The sequence below is a fragment of the Aegilops tauschii genome, chromosome 5, assembly GCF_002575655.3.
Source record: "Aegilops tauschii subsp. strangulata cultivar AL8/78 chromosome 5, Aet v6.0, whole genome shotgun sequence".
Classification (NCBI taxonomy): domain Eukaryota; kingdom Viridiplantae; phylum Streptophyta; class Magnoliopsida; order Poales; family Poaceae; genus Aegilops; species Aegilops tauschii.
In genome coordinates, this window is record NC_053039.3 from 287,940,114 (window position 1) to 287,963,962 (window position 23,849).

Here is a 23,849-nt window from a genome sequence, read left to right on the forward strand (position 1 = left end):
GATGATTTGGTTGATAGTTGACTTGATTCTATGAAAAAACAAATACTTTTGTGCCCGGTACTGGAATTTTTAAAATTCACTGCAACGTGATAAAGTTCTGATTTATTTACACATTATTGATATACAAATTTCCCACATTATGCTAATTTTTCAGAATTTTTGGAGTTACAGAAGTATCACTACTATAGGATGGTCCAAACGCGACACTATAATTAGAGACCCTTCGACGAAATTGTGTGTGATGCATTAATCACAAACGGTGATGTAATAAAAACTTCAAAAAGGATACAAAACGTTTGCGATGGCAGAGAGAACAAACACGTTTTAGATTATAGATGCGTGTGCGATGCGTGGCATACAGTTCACTCGAATGAACTGTTTGTGATGAGCTTAACAACAGAAACGGGCAGCCAGATGAAGTTGTGAGCGATATACGGCATACCGTTCACCCAGATGAACTTTTTGTGATTAGGCAACACAACAGAAATAGCCGGGTAGATCAAGATGTGTGTGCGATTGACGGCACACAGTTCACTCGGTTGAATTGTTTACGATTAGGCAACACAATAGAAACGGTCACCCAGATCAAGGTGTCTGCAATTGACGGCATACACTTCACATGGATGAACTATTTGCGATTAGCCACAACAAACAGAAACAGTTAGACAGATCAAGGTGTGTGCGCTAGACAGACACACATTCTAATTAAATGAAACGTGTGCGATGGTAATAACGAGTGAGCATGGTTGATGGAACAAGACATGTGCTGACATCGCTTATTGCGGTGCACCCTATGGTGCAAACGCCACATACGCGGCCGAGAACGCGTGCCCATGTTACGCCATCCGGGAATAGTGTCGCACTTTGAAACTAAAACCGTCAATAAATTTTGAGCTTGCGTCCCGTCACATTCCAAATTACTACCACGCTATATTTAATTGCAAACCTGTTCACACCGATCAAAACCTAAACGGTTTCTAGTACTCGGTTATAAATACTACCTACTCCAAGATGACTGCACATTCCTCCTCAACTCCTCATCCACAAAAACAAACAAGTCTTTCATCATCGTTCCCTTGCATCGGCCATGGCCAGCATGAGTTCTGGGTCGAGAGATTACTACCAGGGAGAGGCGAGCATGGAAGCGGAAGCACGAGAGATGTCCCACCTCACCGCGAAAGCAGCCGACATGTCCTGCTGGGCCGCCGTAGCAGCACAAAGGTCTCGTCGTGCCGCCGAAGCAGCACAAAGGTCCCGCCGTGCCGTCGATGCAGCAGACTGGTCCGGCCACGCCGCGGAAGCAGCAGAGATGTCCCACTGCACCGCGAATGCAGCAGATAGGTCCTCCTACGCTGCGGCGGCCTAGGAAAATGTCTCGCGGGCAGGCGAGGACTCTCACAGGTGCATGTGCGCTACGCTCGATGACCTGATGGATCGGATCTCCGGCTAGATGAAGCTGCAGGACGAGATGAATGCCTCATTTGGAAATGCTACCAGCGTCATCCGGGGACTAGGGGAGGACAAGGCGAAGCTCCGCACCGAGCGTGACCTGCTGAGGGTGAAGATCGCCGGAAGGGCAAAGGAGCACGAGGAGACCACTGCCTTGTTGAAGAGGAGGGGAAACTTCGTCAACAAACTTATGGACGAGAATGCCATGCTCCGAATCGAGCGCGAAAGACTGGTGGAGGAATCCATGGATGCTGCCAAGCAGCATAATGAGGACATGAAAGAGATCATCGCTGTTCGCTGCGAGAACTAGTCTCCGCGGCCTGTAGCAACGCATCAAGAAAGTAGAGATCAGCGAGCCAGATTGTTGTCTGCGTCTTCCTTCTTCTTTTGCCCTTGTGTATTTCGGGCATTGCCGCATGTGGCATTTTCAATTATCTTCCTAAATATGTAAGACAATTATTATCCACTGTTTTCATCCTTATATATTCATATCAGTCTTCTATAAGTCGCAGTCGATGCTATATATGTCCAGTAGATCTTACATCAAGATCCGTGCAAAATTTTCTTTTCGGATTTTCTTTTTTCTCTCTTAAATCTCAGTTGAGTGAGACATAGCCACGCCATAAAATAGGGGCTCGGGTGCCGTTAATGGAGATGTTGGGAGAGAGGTGGGCGGCGGATGGAGGTCAAAGGGCTCTCCTCTCGATAAGCACGCGCAGGGCTCTGATCGCATGCCTCCCGTACTCAAATAGCTACCTCTCACGGCACCTCCTAGCCAATAAAAGAAGGGACGCGTGGCAGCACATAAATGGTAAGTAGAACACCCATGGTAATAATACTTGTGTTTCCGATTGTAAGGTGACAGCACTTGTTCCAAAATGACTTTGTTGGTTGTTAAAGTGTGCGCCTTCGCCAATCGGACAAAAAATTACCACATCATGTTGGTGCCATATCATGACACCATGCCAAGTTTCATGATTTTCAAGCTAGTTTTGGATTTACAGGAATTTAAAAACAAAGTTTCTTGATGTTTCCGAGCGAGTCACAACGCCGAGATGTTTGAATTCCATTCGCATTTCTTGCATGGGCCTAGAAATTCATCCCAAGTACACATAAATGATTTTTCAAACAACTTTGGTGCACTAGAGCATGTGCTTGTAGTTCAAATTTGAATTATGCGCATTAAATGCCTGGAAACTCAATTAATGTATAAAAAGGCCAAACGAACCCGGAATAATTCCAAAATTTGGCACGCAACTCCTATTGGTCTATGTTGCCTCTGTAAAAAATCAAGGCGGGAAAAGGCAGTGTATGTCGTTTCGCACACGGAGGTGACACGTTCCCTCTCGGAACCACGAGCCTTCTTGAGAGAAGCTCCGATTTGCAAGAAGCTTATACCAAAGCTTGTCCCCATTCGGCCAAAAAAGTTACCACAACATGTTGGTGCCATGTCATGACACCATGCCAAGTTTTATGATTTTCATGCATGTTTTGGATTTACAAGAATTTAAAAACCAAGTTTCTCAATGTTTCCGGCCGATCCATGATGCCCAGATGTTTGAATTTCATTCCCATTTCTTGCATGGGACCTAGAAATTCACCCAAGGACACACATGTGATTTTTCAACCAACTTTGGTGCACTTGAGCATGTGCTTGTAGTTTAAATTTGAATTATGCACGTTAAATGCCCAGAAATTCAATTAATGTATAAAAAGGCCAAACGAACCCGGAATAATTCCAAATTTTAACACGGCACTCATATAGTTCTATGTTTCCTCTATAAAAAATCAAGGGGGGAGGCAGCGTATATCGTTTCGCACACAAAGGTGACACATTCCCTCTTAGAACCACGAGCCTTCTTGAGAGAAGCTCCAGTTTGCAAGAAGCTTATACCAAAACTTGTCCCAATTCAGCCAATTTTTTTACCACAGCATGTTGGTGCCATGACATGACACCATGCCAAGTTTCATGATTTTCAGGCGAGTTTTGGGTTACGGGAATTAAAAAAACAAGTTTATCAATGTTCCTGGTTGAGCCACGACGCCTAGATGTTTGAATTTCATTCACATTTCTTGCATGGAACCTAAAAATTCACCCAAGGACACACGTGTGATTTTCCAACCATCTTTGGTGCACCAGAGCATGTGCTTGTACTTCAAATTTGAATTATGCACATTAAATGCCCTGAAACTCAATTAATGTACAAAAAGGCCAAACGAACCCTCAATAATTCCAAATTTTAACATGACACTCATATAGTTCTATGTTGGATCTATAAAAAATCAAGAGGGGGGAGGGTAGCGTAGTCGCTTCACACACAAAGGTGACATGTTCCCTCTCGGAACCATGAGCCTTCTTGAGAGAAGCTCCGGTTTACAAGAAGCTTTTACCAAAACTTGTCCCAATTCGGCCAAAAAATTACCACAGCATGTTGGTGCCATGACATGACACCATGCCAAGTTTCATGATTTTCAGGCGAGTTTTGGATTTACAGGAATTTCAAAACCAAGTTTCTCAATGTTTCCGGCCGAGCCACGACGCCCAGATGTTTGAATTTCATTCACATTTCTTGCATGGGAACTATAAATTCACCCAAAGACACATGTGATTTTTCAACAAACTTTGGTGCACTGGAGCACTGGCTTGCAGTTCAAATTTGAATTATGCACATTAAATGCTTAGAAACTCAATTAATGCATGAAAAAGGCCAAACGAACCCAGAATAATTCCAAATTTCAACACGACACTCATATAGTTGCATGTTCACTGTAGATAAATGTTCTAGCAATTCAAACACCATCCTTTCCCTCCGTTACACCATTTTGCCTTTCAAAACAGAATGAAAAAATTAGGTATACCACAAACAGTTTACTAGCAAGAATCGTGTGGGATGCGATATAAAATATCTTGGTGCACCGTCTTGTCTGGCTTACGCAGGAAGCCTCGTCGTCTACAGTCCACCGCCCATGCTTGAACCACACTTGCGCACTAGTTTCTCGCGGCACCGAGCAAAAATTTTCTACCACCGTGGAAATATCTACCCCCCCCCACCAAAAGTCACATTTCCATTGTTCCTCCTTGCTTTCCAAGTTCAAACCTTCACTGATGCTTACTGGCAGCGCTGCCTCCTCGCCAGAAACCCTTCTTCTTGTAGTGCTGCCTCCTCACCGGTGACCCTTCTTCTTGCTGCACGGCCTTGTCGATATGGTCAGGTAGTCCACACCCCACCCACACCATCCTCCTCCTTGCCCATCCCAGTATAGCATGGAGCTCAGTAGCATCTGGCAGTGGAGAAGCAAATCGCGGCCACGCGCGCAGATGAGGTCGTGATGGCTGCCATGTGTGCCGACCGCCAGATCATGGAGGAGCACCTCGTCTTTGAGGCCACCGTCGACACCACCACGCGATTGTCTACATTAAAATATAGTTCGTGTTGTTTTCTCGAGGCCACCGCCAGTGCCTTCTAGTGATTTGTCCTCTGTAATGTTAATATGCAATCTGATGTTCTGAAATGTAATGTTCAGTTAACAGTTTGGTCCAACAATTGCTACATTTCGTAGTAGTTCTCAAGCATTCTTGGTTTCGTTAACTGTCTTATCTTCTAGTATATGTTCTATTCTGCAATGTCGTGCTCAGTTAACTGTTTTGGTTCATTTGTTCTGCTGTCCAGTTAACTCTTTGTTTCAATTCTGCAATTTGATTTTCATTTGTTGTGGATACAATTTTGTATTGTTATGCATGTGAGAAATAAATCAAATTTGGCTATACTCAATACACGAGAAACATAAATAATTGCTCTATTTCCAAGTTGTTTAGCATGCTTGGTTAGGTTAACTGGCTTTTCCATGCGTCTCGAGTTAATCTGTTGGATCAGCAATTTGTTTATTTTTCATTAACATATTTTACTAATAGTATGGCAACTCTCAGTTAACCTGATCAAGATCTTCCTTATATGTGTTGCAGAGAAACAATGGGAGGCACCGCGGTTTACCATCGACGTTTGCTCATGCATGGTCCTTTCGCTAATAGCACATTGTGCAGTTGTAGGAATCATTCTAATATTTAGGTTTCTTACAATTTGGTCTTGCACATGTAGGTACTGCTGTCAGAGGCTTAAACCCACTGTTCGACCCATTTTGCATATGGGGAAATGAGATGTCCATGAATATTAGTCAAGTCAAGAAACTCAGAAAGATTGTGAGGATAAAGAAACTTGCGACTAATAACAGCAAGATCTTTGTTTGCACAATGAACAAGACATCAGTCAACTATAGGACGATACGAACTCTTTTACCTTGTTTTTTCCCCTTGTGCCATTTCAAAATTTATGAAGCGATTTATGCATATCTTTGTTTTCAGTACTTTCCAAAGCAGTTCATCGACGATTACCTCTCAAGTTAACCTGCATGGTCAAGAGGCGAGGAAGGTATTCATTTGAAAGTGCAACTAATCCCCGGGTGGTTTTGGTAATTCATAACAACATATAGCTCATTGAACTAATATCCATTCAAGATAAATATTTCAGGATGTTCAATGATTGGCATGGCATGGACTAGAGATGTGGACCCCTCAAAATGCTAAGGACAAAGATTGGCAAAAGCTCAAGACTCTTCATTTCTATTTAAGTGATCCAAGATCACATTGAGTCCATAGGAAAGCCAATACTATTAAAAGGGGATGAGGTGTTGCATAATGGTCTACTTGCTCAAATTGCTTAGTGATATTGCTCCAAAACCCTCAGCCACTTTCTCAATCCAAATATGTCCAAACCTAAATTCCAAACTCATAATGGTCTACCCGGAGCCACCGAGTTCATTTGACATAGCCACTGCCAGAAACCCTACTGATTCAGTCACACCGATATGGATCTCGGTCCCACCGAGATGGCCTTGCCAGTACTCTGTGACCTATTGCATTCACTTTGGTCCCACCGAGTTTATGCAATCGGTCTCATCGAATTGGCTTGATAGACTCTCTGTTGCTTATTGCTTCACTTCGGTCTCACCAAGTTGATGCAATCGGCACCACCGAGATGATGTTTCCCCTAAGCCCTAGCACATCGGTCCCACCGAGTTGTTCCAGTTGGTCAGATCGAGATTCCTAACGTTCATATTTTTTAACAGATCGGTGCCACCGAGTTTCCTAATCGGTGCCACCGAGATGGGTCAAAAGTCTGTAACGGTTGGATTTTGTGTGGAGGCTATATATACCCCTCCACCCCCTTCTCCATGTGTGAGAGAGCCATCATTCATTTTCTGAGAGAGAACCACCTACTCATGTGCTGAGATCAAGAGATTCCATTCCAACCTTTTGAATCTTGATTTCTAGCCTTCCCCAAGTTGCTTTCCACTCAAATCTTCCTTCCACCATAGCCAAATATGTGAGAGAGAGTTGAGTGTTGGGGAGACTATCATTTGAAGCACGAGAGCAAGGAGTTCATCATCAACACACCGTCTATTACCTTTTGGAGAGTGGTGTCTCCTAGATTTGTTAGGTGTCGCTTGGGAGCCTCCTCGTGATGTGGAGTTGGACCACGAAGTTTGTAAGGGCAAGGAGATCACCTACTTCATGAATATCTACCTGAGTGAGGCAAGTACTTCGTGGGGGTCGCCATGGTGGGATAGACAAGGTTGCTTCTTCGTGGACCCTTTGTGGGTGGATCCCTCTCTGGACTCATGCAGTCGTTACCCTTTGTGGGTTGAAGTCTCCATCAACGTGGACGTACGATAGCACCACCTATCAGAACCACGCCAAAAATCTTCGTGTCTCCATTGCATTTGCCTTCTTCAAACCCTTCCCTTTACCTTCATATGCAATGTTTTACATTTCGTTGCTATACTCTTAGAATTGCATGTGTAGGTTGATTGCTTGACTTGTCATAATTGCTAAAATGTGACCACAACTAAAATTGGGAAAAGGATAGTTTTTATTTGGTCAAGTAGTCTAATCACCCCCATCTAGACATACTTTCGATCCAACAAGTTGTATCAAAGCTTTGGTCTCCATTAGCCTTGATTTCCATAGCTTTGTTGATCATAGCCTTGGTTTCACAACCTAGGAGAGTATGGCGTCTAGCGAGGGTAACTATCACCGTAGAGGTCCTTATTTTGATGGTACAAACTTTGCTAGTTGGAAGCATACGATGAAAATGCATATTTTTGGTCATAACCTCGTCGTTTGGGCTGTTGTGCATGTTGGCTTGCAAGGTGAATTCTTTGAAGATGGTAGAGAACCGGATCGCGAAGCGACCACGGAAGAATTGAAGATGTTGGAATACAATGCTCAAGCTTGTGATATTCTTTTCAATGGATTATGCACGAAGAATTCAGCAAAAGCAGCCGCCTTGAGAATGCAAAGGAAATTTGGGATACTTTGGTTGATATGCACGAAGGTACCGAGTCCGTCAAGGAATCCATGTTGGATGTGCTTCAAAGTCAACTTGACAAGTTCAAGATGAAGGATAGTGAAGGAGTCGCCGAAATGTACTCTAGGTTTGCTCTCATCACAAATGAGATTGCCGGCTTAGGAGTGAAGAGATGATCGACAAATTCATCATCAAGAAGATCCTTAGAGCCTTGGATAGAAAAAATATGATACCGTGTGCACATTGATCCATATGATGCCCAATTACAAAGATCTCAAGCCCTCAGAAGTCATTGGTAGAATTGTTGCTCATGAGATGTCACTCAAAGATAAGGAAGAGCTCCACAACAAGTCAAGTGATGCTCCCACAACATCAAGTGAAAAGCAAGTCTCCAACGAAGAATTGATCTTATTGGTGAAGAACTTCAGCAAATTCTACAAGAGTAGAAGCAAAGACAGAAGCTCCAAGTCAAGGTCCTACAATGAAAAAAGATCTTCTAATCGTGATCGAAATTGCTAAAATTGTGGAAGACCCGGACACTATTCCAGTGAGTGTACGGCTCCCTACAAGAAAAGAGAAGACTCACCAAAGGAGAAATAGATGAGATGAATCACCTCCAAGAGAGAGAAGGAGTAGAGATGATCGTTATGAACGAAGACCCTCTCGAAGAAGCAAGGATTCGGAAAGGAAGGAGAAGTCATCAGAGAGCTACACAAGACGACGACATCAAGCTCACGTTGGTGAATGGGTTTCTGTTTCCGACTCCGACAACTACTCCGAGAGAAGTTATCACTCCGACTCCGACTATACTCAAGATGAAGGTGTTGCCGGTCTTGCACTAGTGTCATCCAACTCCTATGACATATTTGATTCACTAAATGAAGGTATTGGAAGATGCTTCATGGCTAAAGGCCCCAAGGTATCACACCCCGAGTATCTTGATTTCAATAGTGATGAAAATGATTTGCTAGGTGATGGCGATTTACTTATTGACAAAACTAATGATGAAAACTATCATGAACTTGCTAGTAATCATGCTAATCAAGATGAAACGAATGACAATGATAAGAAGGAGATTGAGCGTCTAACTAAAGAACTAAACACTCTTAAGTTAGCTCATGAAACAACTCTAGAGGATCATAGAGAGCTCCTAAGAACTCATGAGAAGCTACACTTCGAGAAGCTAAATTTAGAGCAAGAGCATGAGTTTCTAAAAGCTATCAATGATGATCTTCGAAAGAAGAGTTCTTCTTACATGCCAAACGTCTCCTCTTGTCTACTTATATGCCACAAGTAAATCCAATGTTGTTGCTTCTAGTAATTCTCTTGATTTCACTAATGATTCTCTTAGCCAAGTTACACTTGAGCAAGAAAATAGCTTATTGACGGGAATTATAGCGAAAGGTGTTTACAACAGTCTTGCCGAGAGTAAGCAATTTGAGGAAATTGTACTCAAGCAAGGAAGACACCGGAAGAATCAAGGTGTTGGTTTTGAACGAAAGTTCAATGCCAATGGAGTTGAATGGGAGGAAGATCAATATCCCAAGACAAAGTTTGTTCCTCAACAAGAGAAGTGTGACCCCACTTCTTTTGAGGGAACACAAGCTCAAGATCATCTTCCACCACAAGACCACAAGCTAAAAGGCAGGGAAAAGCTTCAAGAGGAGATTGACTCATTTGAAGAAGCTCCTAAGGCCATGGTCAAGTGGGTTCCCAAGAATACATCAAGCTCTACTTCATCAAGTTCAAGTACAACTCCAAGGATTCCCATCAAGTTGATGTGGGTCCCAAAGAAGAAGAACTAGAGTGTTCTTGAGGGTGACTTCGCCAACATACCTCACTCACATCCATATTGGCAAGAACTTGTGCAATCAACTTTCATATCTTGCACTAGTTCATGGAGTCACAAACCCTCTTGTTGGTAAGAAAAGGGACAAGGTAACCTGATGCATTCATGGACATCATCATATGTGCAATTCACTCTATGTCTATGGATATCCTTGTATGTTCCTTGTGGGACTAACCCATGTAGGTATTGAAAGTGCAACACTCCAAAGGATTGCTCCAAATGATGTTCATCAACATTGAGCATCTACATCTTCACTATCTACATGAAGTCATCATCGACAAAACCCAAGGTTAGTTCATCCCTCTTAGGGGGATATCACATCTAGAGGGAGCTTTACTCTACAAATTGAGCTAAAGCAACTCTAATGGTGTGAACACATTGACGCTTTATGTAAAAGTGGTAACCCCACTTGTGCTTAAACGATGAGTATGGCCTATGATCAAATGTTCTCATTTGACTCCTAAGTAAATATACACATATATAGATGACCTAGTCATCGCCAATTGCTTGATAGATGCTAGAATTGATTGTGCATGCTTTGTCACATATTTCATTCGCTATCTTATTGTGTGAGCATGTTGGTTGCATATTTTCTCCATTCGAGAACATCCACTTGTTATTTCGATTGTTTTGTTTTTTATTGGCCAAATGTATGTACAAGAATGCCTAAGAACTTCCTCTAGCTATCTATGCTCTTCTTGTCTCAAACTCTATTCATGTTATATCACAAAAATTGAACAAGTTCATTTCAGACCCTCCAGGTGAGGAGCACTCGGAGCCACCGATCCGTCAAGGGCTACCTCCAAAACCTTCTACTGTTTTTCGGTCAGACCAATTCACTCAAACTCGGTCACACCGAAAGCATTAGACTGATCTAGGTTTTCATGTCGGTGCTACCGATTAACCAACTCGGTCACACCGATTTTCTGTAACTGCACGCAGTTTCACATCTCGGTGTCACCGATTCATTCCAGTCGGCGCCACCAACAGCACATGGGTATATATATCTTGTGGCCCGTATGGTTGAAACATTCGTCAAACATTTCGAGCCTACGCCCCATCGTTGTCGCCCCCTTGGTCTCCAGATCATCACCATTGTCTCCTGTTCATCATCGCCGCAGGAATCCGCCGCCATCAATGGAATCAACTCTGCCGTTGCCGCCTTAGAGGATCGTCACCGAGTTAGGGTGAGATTCGATCTCCTCGTGCTTCCTTTCTCTGATTCAATGCACAAGGATCTTGCCTAGTATCTTGCCACGTTTGAGATTGATCTATCCACCAAACAAATTCGTTAGAATATATTCGAAGAAAAAATTTAGGGTTAGGTTTCCGTCGAACACTCGGACCGACCGGAATGAAATTTTTGGTCCCCCCGATTGGCCCTGGCCATTGCACAAGTACAACTCGGTTCCACCAAAACGTACTGATCGGTGAGATAGAAAGTAACGTTTCAGTGAAACCCTAGCCTCTCAAAGCCACCGAACCACAACTTGGTCCAACCAAAATTGTGTGTTTAGGCTCAGTGGTGCTTCGGTGTCACTGAAATGATCAAATCAGTAGCTCCAAAATGCTTTCTGTGGAAAACTAAAACTAAAGTTTGGACTCAAATTTTTGAAAACTATTTGCTTTTTGTGATAACTCATCTACTCTACCCATACCCATCTATTCACCGGGTCAGCTTTGCAAGATGTCTAGTGCCAGTGACAGTCTGAACAGAATGTTGAGCTCAATGAAGGCTCTAGTCCTAATGAGAGCTATGATGAGGGCAGCATGAGCACTCCAAGCAACTTGCCAAAGGCTGCCACCAGGACAAAGAACAAGAGAACCTCAAAAAGTGAGGATGAAGATTTTGTTGCAGATGAGGCCACTTCCAAGAAGAAGGCAATACTCAGAAAGGAGTATGCCTCTGCAGCTACCACTAGGCCAGGTGCCAAGAAAACTACTGTGAGGAGAGTCCCAACATCAAAACCTCAGAAAACCTCAGATCCACAAGATACAATGACCTTCACACTGGAAGAACCAAGTGATGAAGAAGGTGATGCCAGCAAGAAAAAGAAGAGGGCTAGAAAGACCACTGCCACAGTTATTGGCGGACCTTCTATGAGAGAAGATGACCAGGAAAAGGAGGAGGAAGAGCATGTTGAAGCACCCCCAGCTAAGGCACAGAAACTCATGGCAGATGTTATGAATTCATCTGTGGCTCCCTCCAAGCCTATGTCAAAGCCCAAGAGGTCAACAAGAAACATTCTAGTTGCTGAGAAGAACAAGGCCCTAGTGCCCGAAGTTCAAGATGCTGATGAGCCACTAGTGCTCAGGATGATCAATCACAAGATCCCAGACCATGATAATGCACACCCTGTTGCATAAAACATGATGCTCAGGAAAGACAAGGGTCTGCGAGAGTTGTGGAAAGTGGATCCCTATTCAGCTAGGAGGAGGACTTCTTGTGACTACCGTCTCCACACCATAGAATAACAAGATTTTTATGAGACAGTTTTGCTTGATAAGAAGCCCATTGTCAGTGACATGAAGTGGGTGGACCGGAAATATATCGATGCCAATGAAGATTATTTCCCCCATGTTCATGAGAGCTGTAGGCTTACAGGTGTTGACAAGTTTGTTGGATAGAAGCTCACCAAGTGGAACGATGACATGATCATGCAATTTTACTCTACATCACACTTCTATCCAGATGGGAAGATTGCATGGATGACTGAGGGACACAAGTACCAATCATCAATCTCTGAGTGGGCTGCACTTATTAATGGCCCCAAGGAAGAAGAAAATGATGTTGATGTATATGAAAAGCCCAGGATGGACCACAACTCAATGGTGAATATGTACAAGGAAACTCCCAAGAAAGATCTTGGTATACACAAGCCTGGGTCAGTCAAGCATTTGCTAGCAGGGTTGGCCACAACCAACACTATCTTAAGGCATACTCTTTTGCCCAAGTCTGGAGATGACAAGATGATACGTGGCCACTCCATCAATTTGCTTCACTTGTTTGACAACCCTCGGAAGTTCAAAGTTATGAGTTTGATTGTAGAGACGGTCAAGAGGATAGTTGCTGACCAGAAGAGGTCTTGTGGATATGCTCCACACATTCAGATGCTTATCAACTCCAAAGTTGGTACAGAAACAAATCTACTTGATCGCGAGCATCTCCCTCTTCAGCCAGAGTTCGAGGATAATGTGGTCATGATGGATTCCTCACACCCCACATCTGTTGAGGCTCAAGAGGAGATCCAGGCAGCAGCAGTAGCAAAAGCAACCAAAGAGGCTTCAGCTCCCAATGCACCCATTGCAAACCTCAAGTTAAAGAATGATCAGATGACATATCTTCTAGAGGCCACCCTAAGGATTGAGAGGAGTCTGGCCAACATCTCCAAGAACAAGGAGAGTCTAGAGCGGGTTGTCGAGACAAAAATTAATGATCTTGATGTGAAGATCTCCGAGGTTCAGACAGTTCTGGAGAAGCTGCAGTCAGATGTTGAGGCAAGCAGGATTGCTGCCGAGGACAGTGGAGACAAGAGACCTGCCACTCAGAGGTTCCAGACTATACCCAGGGCACCCAGATCTTCAGCCGTGCCAGTTGCAGATATGAGGCCTACTCACTCTGTACCTGCCGCTACTGCTCTAGTGCCACCTCCAGTGTCTACTCCACCGGTCCAGCAGACATCTTCAGAGGCATTTACAGATGCACTTCTCTCCACGCCATCTACGCACACCGGAGCCACAAGCCAGAAGACCCCTTCAGGAACTCTAGAGGATCGTAGCTAGAGAGACGCATAGCTCTATACCTTTTCGAGCTTTTTGGTAACTTATTGACAATGGGGGAAATTGTATAGATCATTAGGCTTTGAGAGAGAGAGAGAGAGAGTGGGTGTGTGCATGTCTCGCTTTTGCTCTTTGGTTCTATCGACTTTTTGCTACAACGTTCGTTTGATCCGCGCTACTTGATCATTTAATGCTTGTGAGTTACTATGGTTGGTTGTGTGCTAGATCATACCTTGCTTAATGTGTGCTTAATGCTTATCACTGTGATTATTTGCGTATGATCATTCACTTATGTCTTTGGTGATGTGTGCTTGTTATTTCACTCTTATCATTTTTTCTCCACCAAGATGTATGTGACATGGAAGAGTGACAAATGACCCTAATCGATTGTGCATTTGCATTCAAACGCAAATTTTAAATAATGCACAAATTTAGGGGGAGCTCTTTCTTATCACATACTTCTCAAAGCGATGATGTATTTCATTCATTTAATCATTTGTCGAAGCTTTGATCTATATGTTGTCATCAATTACCAAAAGGGGGGAGATTGAAAGTGCAACTAATCCCCGGGTGGTTTTGGTAATTCATAACAACATATAGCTCATTAAACTAATATCCATCAAGATAAATATTTCAGGATGTTCAATGATTGGCATGGCAGGGACTAGAGATGTGGACCCCTCAAAATGCTAAGGAAAAAGATTGGTAAAAGCTCAAGACTCTTCATCTCTATTTAAGTGATCCAAGATCACATTGAGTCCATAGGAAAGCCAATACTATTAAAAGGGGATGAGGTGCTGCATAATGGTCTATTTGCTCAAAGTGCTTAGTGATATTGCTCCAAAACCCTCAGCCACTTTCTCCATCCAAATATGTCCATACCAAAATTCCAAACTCGGACCCACCGATTCTTTCTACCCGAAGCCACCAAGTTCATTTGAAATAGCCACTGCCAGAAACCCTAATGATTCGGTCACACCGATATGGATCTCGGTCCCACAAAGATGGCCTTGCCAGCACTCTGTGATCTGTTGCATTCACTTCGGTCCCACCGAGTTTATGCAATCGGTCTCACCGAGTTGGCTTGACAGACTCTCTGTTGCTTATTGCTTCACTTCGTCTCACCGAGTTGATGCAATCGGCGCCACCGAGATGATGTTTGCGTCATGCCCTAGCACATCGGTCCCACCAAGTTGTTTCAGTCGGTCCCACCGAGATTCCTGACGCTTATATTTTTGAACAAATCGGTGCCACCGAGTTTCCCAATCGGTGCCACCGAGATGGGTCAAAAGTGTGGAATTGTTGGATTTTGTGTGGAGGCTATATATACCCCTCCACCCCTTCTCCATGTGTGAGAGAGCCATCAGAACGTGCCTACACTTTCACCATTCATTTCTGAGAGAGAACCACCTATTCATGTGTTAAGATCAAGAGATTCCATTCCAACCTTTTGAATCTTGATTTCTAGCCTTCCCCAAGTTGCTTTCCACTCAAATCTTCCTTCCACCATAGCCAAATATGTGTGAGAGAGAGTTGAGTGTTGGGGAGACTATCATTTGAAGCATGAGAGCAAGGAGTTCATCATCAACACACCGTCTATTACCTTTTGGAGAGTGGTGTCTCCTAGATTTGTTAGGTGTCTCTTGGGAGCCTCCTCGTGATGTGAAGTTCGACCAAGAAGTTTGTAAGGGCAAGGAGATCGCCTACTTCGTGAAGATCTACCCGAGTGAGGCAAGTCCTTTGTGGGTGATGGCCATGGTGGGATAGACAAGGTTGCTTATTCGTGGGTGGTGCGCTCTGTGGACTCGTGCAGTTGTTACCCTTCTTGGGTTGAAGTCTCCATCAACATGGACAGATAGCACCACCTATCGGAACCACGCCAAAAATCTTCGTGTCTCCATTGCGTTTGCCTTCTCCAAACCCTTCCCTTTACCTTCATATGCAATGTTTTCCATTCCGTTGCTATACTCTTAGAATTGCATGTGTAGGTTGATTGCTTGACTTGCCATAATTGCTAAAATGTGACCACAACTAAAATTGGGAAAAGGATAGATTTTTATTTGTTCATGTAGTCTAATCACCCCACTACAAAAAAGACACATCCGTGACATTTTGGGTCGAACGAATTTTTTTCCTGTCATGCTTATGGCACTTCTATGACGATAATTATGACAAAACCCGGTATCATCATAGATGTGGTGGGCTCCTACTTCTATGACAAAAAATCATGACAGAAAATGGGCTTTTCGTCCTGGGCGGGCCGGAGACGCAGTTGCATGACATTCTTCGGGCCGTCCATGACGGAAAAAACCATGGTAGAAGCGAGGGCGAGGAAAATATCAGGGAGTTCCCGGTTACGGTGGGTGGTCGGGGCCCGAGCAATGCGCGTTTCTCTCGTACATGTACATGCGTGGGTGCGAGGCATTGGGCTCTAACTGAACCCGAGCGAGGCGTTCGCCTACTGAACCCGAGCGATTGCACTGCAGGCTACGCGTTACTGAACCCGAGCGATCGATCGATGGCTGTTAACTGAACCCGATCGAGCGATTCCTTCGCTACTGCTGCTAACTGAAGCCGATCGAACCTGCTGCCTCTTGATGAACAGTGAGTGTTGTTGGGGGTTTGGATGAACAGTTCCCGGTTGGGGGCTGGATAAACAGGACCCCGTTGAGGGCTGGATGAATAGGACGACCCCGTGGAGGGCTGGTTGAACAGTAGTCGGTGGAGGGCTGGATGAACAGTAGCCCATGGAGGGCTGGTTGAACAGGACCTCGTGGAGAGGGCTGGTTGAACAATAGCCGGTGGAGGAGCGGTGGAGGCTGGATGAACAGGAGCCCGTGGATGAACAGTCACAGGTGGAGGCTGGAGGAGGTCGACGGTGGATGAACAGTAGCCCGTGGAGGCTGGAGGAGGTCGACGGTGGAGATGAACAGTATCCCGTGGAGTCCCGTTTTGTGGTACGCCACACCCCTCCCGATGAACAGGACCCCCGTTTTGACCGTAGCGCTCCAACACAAGTCCGTTTCCTCCGTTTTGCTATACGCCACACCCCTCCCGATCAACAGGACCCCGTTTCGACCGTAGGAGGTCCAAGAGAAGTCCGTTTCCTCCGTTTTGCAGTACGCCAGACCCCTCCCGATGAACAGGATCCTAAGGTCGTTTCCTCCGTTCTGCGGTACGCCAGGCCTTGTTTCCATCGGCTTTTCCGTCCAAGCCGGTTGGCTCCCGATGAACACGACATATTCCGTTGCCTCCCGATGAACATGACGCATTCCGTTGCCTCCCCATGAACACGACGACGATGCAGTTTCTCTGTTCTGACCCAGCCATGTACGCGAGCCCTGGCCGTACGTATGCGCGAGTAGGCGTTCGAGACCCCGCCCGTATGTATGTATGTGGTCGTATTTACTTTCTCGCACCCTGGCCGCAGTACGTATGTGTACATGCTGCGTGTGCGGCTCTACTACGACACGTGCCCTTCCTTACACAGCCATGGTTCATCACCGCAGCCTGCAGACAGACCGATCGACCAGTATGTACATACACGTTCGCAGCCAGAATGACAATGCTACGTACGCTTAGACTAGGTGGGTCCCGACTGTCAGGCACTTCCTTACGTGCGGAGATGTAGCTGGTGGGTCCCAGCATTCAGGGGGCGAATCGTTTTTTTTTCGTAATATGGACGCACTTCCTTGCATGCGAAGATATAGCTGGTGGGTCCCAGCAGTCAGGGGGCGAATCATTTTTTTCGCGAAATACGGTAGCCCGTCCGATGGGTCCTTGCTGTCAGCTGGAGGACTCATTATTTTCGCGTAATAAAGAGGCACTTCCTTGCTGCGGCCGTGGACCCAGCTGTCAACCTCTCCACGTACAGTACTCTTTCGATCGAAGTCGTTCCTTGACCACGTTGACCATGCCGCGCCGAGAGCACCAGGGCAGTGGACGACGGCGAGGCCTAGGAAGGGGACGACGCGGCAGTGGATGCCCACGCGAAGAGGAGTACGAGGGTTCAGTGGTTCGGCTGCGGTGTGAGGCTGCCGTCGCCGCAGGGCCTGGCCAGCGGTGGGAATAGTAGGGGGTGGTGAGGCCTCCACGGCAGCACAGCCGGCCACGGGAGGCAGGAGCATGCGGCACGACCGGCTGCTTCGGGTGGCTGGAGCAAGAAGACCAAACGTTGAAGAAGCACTACGGTCGTTGGATGGACATCGTACGGTCACTGCAGGTAGAATTGTTCATATTGACTAAGTTGACATAGCCCTCCGTCCCTGTCAACTTAGTAGGCCCACAAGTTAGCCTCCCACTATGGTGGGTCCGAGCTAGTAGGGGGAGTATTCATTTTTTGTGCGTAATAAGGAGGCACGTCCTCGCATGCGAAGATATAGTTGGTGGGTCCGACCTGTCAGCGGGGGGAATGTTTTTTTCTGGAAATACAGAGGCCCTTCCGGTGGGTCCCAGCTGGGTCCATGACCGCATGCAAGGAAATGCCTCTCCACGTGCAGTCCACTTCCGATGGATGTCGTTCGTTGACCACACCATGCCGAGAGCACCAGGGCGGTGGACGATGGCGAGGCCTAAGAAGGGAACGACATGAAACCAGGGAAGACTCGGCTGTTGTTTCCCACGCGGAGGGGAACGAGGGTTTACTGGTTCGTCTGCCGTCGCCGGAGAATAATAGCAGGTGTGGGTGAGTAGAGGGATGGCTAGGCCAGCGATGGGAGTACGGTCGGGCGGTGAGGCCTGCACGGCAGCACAGCCGGCCGCGGGAGGAGGGAGCAGGCAGTACCGACGGCGCTTGTTTGAGTGGCTGGAGCAGGAAGAGCAGAGATTGAAGAAGCATGACGGCCGTTGGATGGACATCCAACAGTCAATACTCTCGTGTGTTGACTAAGTTGACACGGCGTTGCGTGTGCGTCAACCTTTGTTTTAGGATACCATACGCGTCAACCTGTAGTAGGTGCACAAGTCAGCCTCAAATCTGTGGAAAACAGCATACAGCCCATCTGCCATTATTTCTAATAATTTACAGCCCATTTGCTAATTCTTAAGATTTTTTTTGGAGCCCATCTTCTTTTTGTTAGCATTACACCCCATATCGTGGCCACGGTTAAAAATTATATGAAATTTTGCATATTTCAGTGCAGTCAACTGTTTTTAATCCCGAAATATCGAGTCACATTCAAACTATTTTGAAAAATAATTTATGTATATATAAAATCGAAATAATTGTCCACGCATAAAAATCAATGGAATTTAAAATCTTGTAATAAAAAAATTGAAACTAATTCCCGGTTTGATGTGTTTTAAAAATGTACAGCCCATTTCTAGGAAAACCGTCATCTTGAAAGATTTGGAGCCCAACAGGGCTGATAAAGCAAGTAGGCCTTGTTTGGGTATTATTTTAAAAATAGAACTGTGCTAGCCATTTTCAGCAAGAAAAAAACACAACTGGGCTCATGATGTGGTAAACATAAATAAAACCCTGGCTAGGAAGGCCACAGCCCCCGCACAACCCCGTTGTTACCCTGATCGTCGCTAAAACTAGTATAAATAACAACTGCTTGTTCCTCAAAAAAAAGTAAACAACAACTGCGCGACCTGTTGGGTCCCTGGTGTCAGCCACTCGCTCTGTAATTCTCTCATTTATTGACTACTTGACAATGGCGTGAGCCCCAGATGTCCAACCATTAGGAGGAACCATTTTTTGGGGCTTGTAATAACGAGGCACTTGCTTGCATACTGCCATGACGCTGGTGGGTCCCTACTGTGATCCTCTCCACGTACAGTCATCTCCTTGTTCCTCTCAGTTGTTGATGACGTTGACAACGCAAGAGGGCGGCGCACCGCGCACGGCGAGCGAACCAAGGCGGACGACGACGGCGACGCCTTGGACGGAATGAACAGGAGCCATGGAAGATGCGTCGGTCCAGTCACAGGCGGAGGGGAGTACGAGGGTTGACTGGTTCGGGTGCGGGTGCATGTTGGGGCTGACATCGCCGGAGAATAATAGAACGTGTGGGGGGATAGGGGGGGACTGGCCAACGTTGGAGGGTACGGTAGGGCGGCGGAGGAGCAGCCAGCCATGGGAGGCGGGATCAGCGGAGCCGACGGGGTGGTTTGGTTTGGGCGGCTAGAGGAAGAAGACAAGAGATAGAAGATACATGACAGATGTTGGATGTCAATCCAACGGCTGGTAGGCAAAATCGTTTGTTGACTAGCTAGTAAATCGACACCACCTTGGATAGGCTATTTCCTCGTGGGTCCCAAATGTCAGAATCCAAATCTGTCACAGTCATGCACCCTTTCCTATGAAAATTTACAGCCCATTTGGTGTGCTAGTTCAAAATAAGTTTGTGGGTGCTGGTGGGGGCTAATCACTTGGCTTATGTAATGCACAGTGAGCTCAAGCAGCCGGCGAGAGTGATGTTATTTCCCTTGGTTGGGATTTGTTACAATATTTCACTCTAAATTAAACGAATGGCAAGCCATTTGCCTTGTTCAAAGAAAATATGACAGTCACAGCCGAGTTGAAAAGGGCAAGAACATCTAACTCCGGCTTACAAACTATACAAAAGCACGAGGGTTAATTGTTCATCAGGTTTAGACAAAACACAGGTTGAAAAGGGCAACAACATCTAACTCCAGTACTGTTTTCTGCAGTCACAGTCAAATGGATCGGTCAGGTCCATAGAATGAACATCCTGGGTCATAAAATTTACTGGATTATGACCACAATATGTTTTAAATAGAAGCTCGGCACGTTCGGAAGCTCTTTTGCCCACCTGAAACTCCTTTTTTTGCTCTTCGACATACCCATCCGTCAAAACCATGTTGTTGATAAACTTAAGCCTGATGGACAATAGTAACCTCGCATTCAGCAGGAAGAATGTGACAAATCTAGTGTATGCATGGTTGGCTACATATCGTTCTAGCGTTATTGTCTTCAATCGAATGTCATGAGAAGTGAGAAAATCCTAGTGCTTACGAATCCACCGATTGGTTATAACTTTCTTACCCCGTCCTGTTGCCTAAATAGACATGAAGACTGAAAACAGTTAAGGTCTAAAAAAAGAGTGTCGAAAGAGCAACAGCTGGACGGTTAATTCGAGTACACTATATGCGGGCTTCCAATGTGCGTGAAATTATCACCTTTATATACAACTTCTCTAGACATGGAAAGCATTGCAGCAAGCCAATAATCTTGTTCAGATCAAAACTATTCATTTGGATATATAAGATCTTGACAGAATCCAGCACCATTGATAGGCAATCCATGGAGAAACTCTTCATTGAGCATAGAACCTAATATTAGTACAAAATGTGTACTCCAAGATGATATATAACTTATGCGCAGAAACTTAAAATGCAGCTTATGGTTACAAGTGTAGATGATAATATAAAGTACCTGAAGAACTGTGGAGCCAAACACCATCTTGAAATGAGCACAGAGATCCTGTATTACACCCAAGGTCTCTAGTTTAGGCACAGAGAGGACGGTTATTTGCGACGGTGAATAACTAGAATCAAGGATCAACCTTTGATGTGAAGGGGCATCTTGGATGATGAGCTGCCTTCCGTCAAAAGAAATTCCAATTCTTACAAGGTTAGGCGACTTCATTTGGAGACAACTGATTCTAACTGTGAAAACAAGCACCAAGCACTCCAGGGCAGGGCAACTGGAGTGGATAATGCTGCGCAATGAGGCCTCCAATATACGAACCCGCACAAGTGAAAGTTTCTTGATAAATGGGAGTCGAAGGGTTAGTACCAGATTGTCTAGTAGGTAGCACAGCGCAAAGGTGGCGGTGTGGAGAGAGGAGGAAAACCGCAAGATGGACATCGGTGCTGAGGGCACAAGTACATGGCGTTCGATATCTGGTAGGTGATTTCCAGGGGAATAGTAGAACTCAAGCAGCTGTAGTTCTGTGAATTCAGGGGATTTCAGCCAGGCGTCCACCATGCAGGGAAAGGTATGCTTGCTCAGGTAGCATGACGGGATGCAGAGGCTTTGAACGGAGCCCTGGTGGGAGGAGATGATGGCTTTTGGGATTTCAAAATCATTGAAGAGATATAGCTGACGACAGTCGAGGTTAAGGGCACGGCGCGCCATAGAGGGTGCCACCGAATTGAGAGGACTTGGGTGCGGCAGCAATCCTTGGTGGGGAGAAGCAAGATGATCTCCCCAAGGACGGCGTCCGGGAGATCGCTGATGCGGTCCACCCGAGATTCTACGGGTTCCTGGGATCCGATGGGGGCGGGGTCGCGGCTTCTCCCCGCGCTGCCTGATGCGGGATCTACAACAGGCGTCGCCGCTGGCAGGAGCCTCATCTTCTTGGCACTGGGGTCAGCCGACTCCATTTTCCTCGAGGGTGTCGCGTCGCGCTCACGGATTTGAGCAGAGTAACGAATGACGAGCCTAGGTGTAGTGCGAGTGAAGAAGAAGGGGAGCTGGGTTTTTTCTATAGTAGTGAGGAAGAAGGGGAGCTGGGGTTTTCTGTAGGAGTGAGGTGAGGAATTTGGGGTACGAGTGGAGCGAGCTGACGTGAGGTGGGTGGGAGTGAGGAGGAAGAAGAGCACCTAGGTTTTTTTGGGGGCAGTGTGCTGGGTGTGGGTAGCGCCTCTCATTAAGTTAATATATGGGCTTTTGAATTGATTTTATTATTTACTAGGGTGGATGGGCTGTTTTGTCTTGGGCCCAGAGAAACAATTACTACTAGTACAGTGGAGACACTCTACAGCTACCCAAAAAACAATTACTACTAGTACTGTGGATACACTACCGCTTCTGGCTCCTCCTAGGTCATCGAAACGTCTCCCTCTACTGAATGTCGTTTTACTTTTGTTCCCCGACATGCGGGCCATGCAGCGCGCGGGCCCAAATGCCATCCACCAAATTAGAAGGCAGTATGCAGGCGGAGAGTCACCCCGGTCGTACCGCGGCAGTAACGAGCCATCGTATCACAAAACCCCACCTCTCCGCAGTCTATGTTTGACGGACGAAGCAACCATCATTTCACTCTTTGCTGAATCCCCTTCTCCCTCACCATCTTCAATAAAGCCAACACTCGCATCTGCCACTGTTCTTCTCTCCCAACAAAGGGAAGGTAAGCGGATCCGTGATGTTGGTATATTTTCGTTCAGAGAAAAAAAAGAACTTTTACAAAGCAGTAACCGATCCTCACTCTCTTTTTTGTTTCATTGTCATTGCGATTGTGTTTTCCTTTCAGTGGTCTCCTAGTATTCGTCAGTTTCATGATGGACCAAGGAGAACCAGGCAAAGATCTGCCGATATTGGAGCAAATGCGGGAGGCTGGTCCCCACGAGACAGAGAGCTCCAAGAAGATGGAGGCAGCCACCGAGCCGACCCCGGATACGCTCGCGGCCACTACTAAGATGGTAAATGCCCCGTTTGAGGTTACAGCCCCGTGGCCCTGCAGGAGCAGTTTTCCCCCTTCGAGGATGTGTCCTCCCCCCCCCCCCACTGAGCTGCCCAAGGTGATTTTCTTCTTTGCCGATCTCGATTGTGGTTTTTCATCAAAGTATGTGGTGATGAATAATGCAAAATTCTATTAGCTTCGATGCCCTGCTATACATAGTGGTCTAAATAACTTGTGTTTCTTATACTGGAAAGTAATTCAAGATTTGTTTATGTATCAATTAGAGCCCTGATGCAGACAAGGATTGTGTGGTTGTACATGTCACTCGCTATGAGGCGGATGACCTGAATATACGCACTGGGAAAACAGAGTTCTTAGGCTGTTGGATCCTGGAAGCCATTTGCGCTTATACCGATGTCGAGTTGTATTCCAGCCTCACTGTTGTCAGGCGTGTTGTCCAGGGTTTACTGAAGCACAAGAAGTTCAAAGATACTCCTTCGTTTGTGAGGCATATTGTTCTTGTCAAGCTTACGCAGGAAGATGACGTGGCATGCCTCCAGAAACAAGTTTATGAGTGGCAAGGCCACAAGGTTATCTTCATGAAGGTTCACAGGATTGAGCTGCTGTCGGACGTGCTCGATGATGTTCATGGCAAGGTTCGCCTTGTGTCCAGCCCAAATTAGATCGAGGCATGAAATAGTTGCCCCAGCTAGTGTTTAATAGTAGTTTCGATTGTGTCTAATTATCCGAACCTTGCCTATTATCAAGCCCTCTAGGGCTAGTACTCTGTTTGAATCCGTCTATGGGAACTGCTGCTAGTTTTGCGTGCCCGTGAATCATGTGAGAACGATCATAGTTGTTGCCGAAACAGATGCGTCCTCACTAGTTTTTTCATGAATATGGCATGGTAAGACATAAGTTATCACGGTTTACCATACGAGCAGTGTGTGTTTGATGAAATAGAGTACTCGTTCGAGAACTGTACGCTGACATATACATAAGTACTTGTAAACACTATTGGTGCTACCCCAC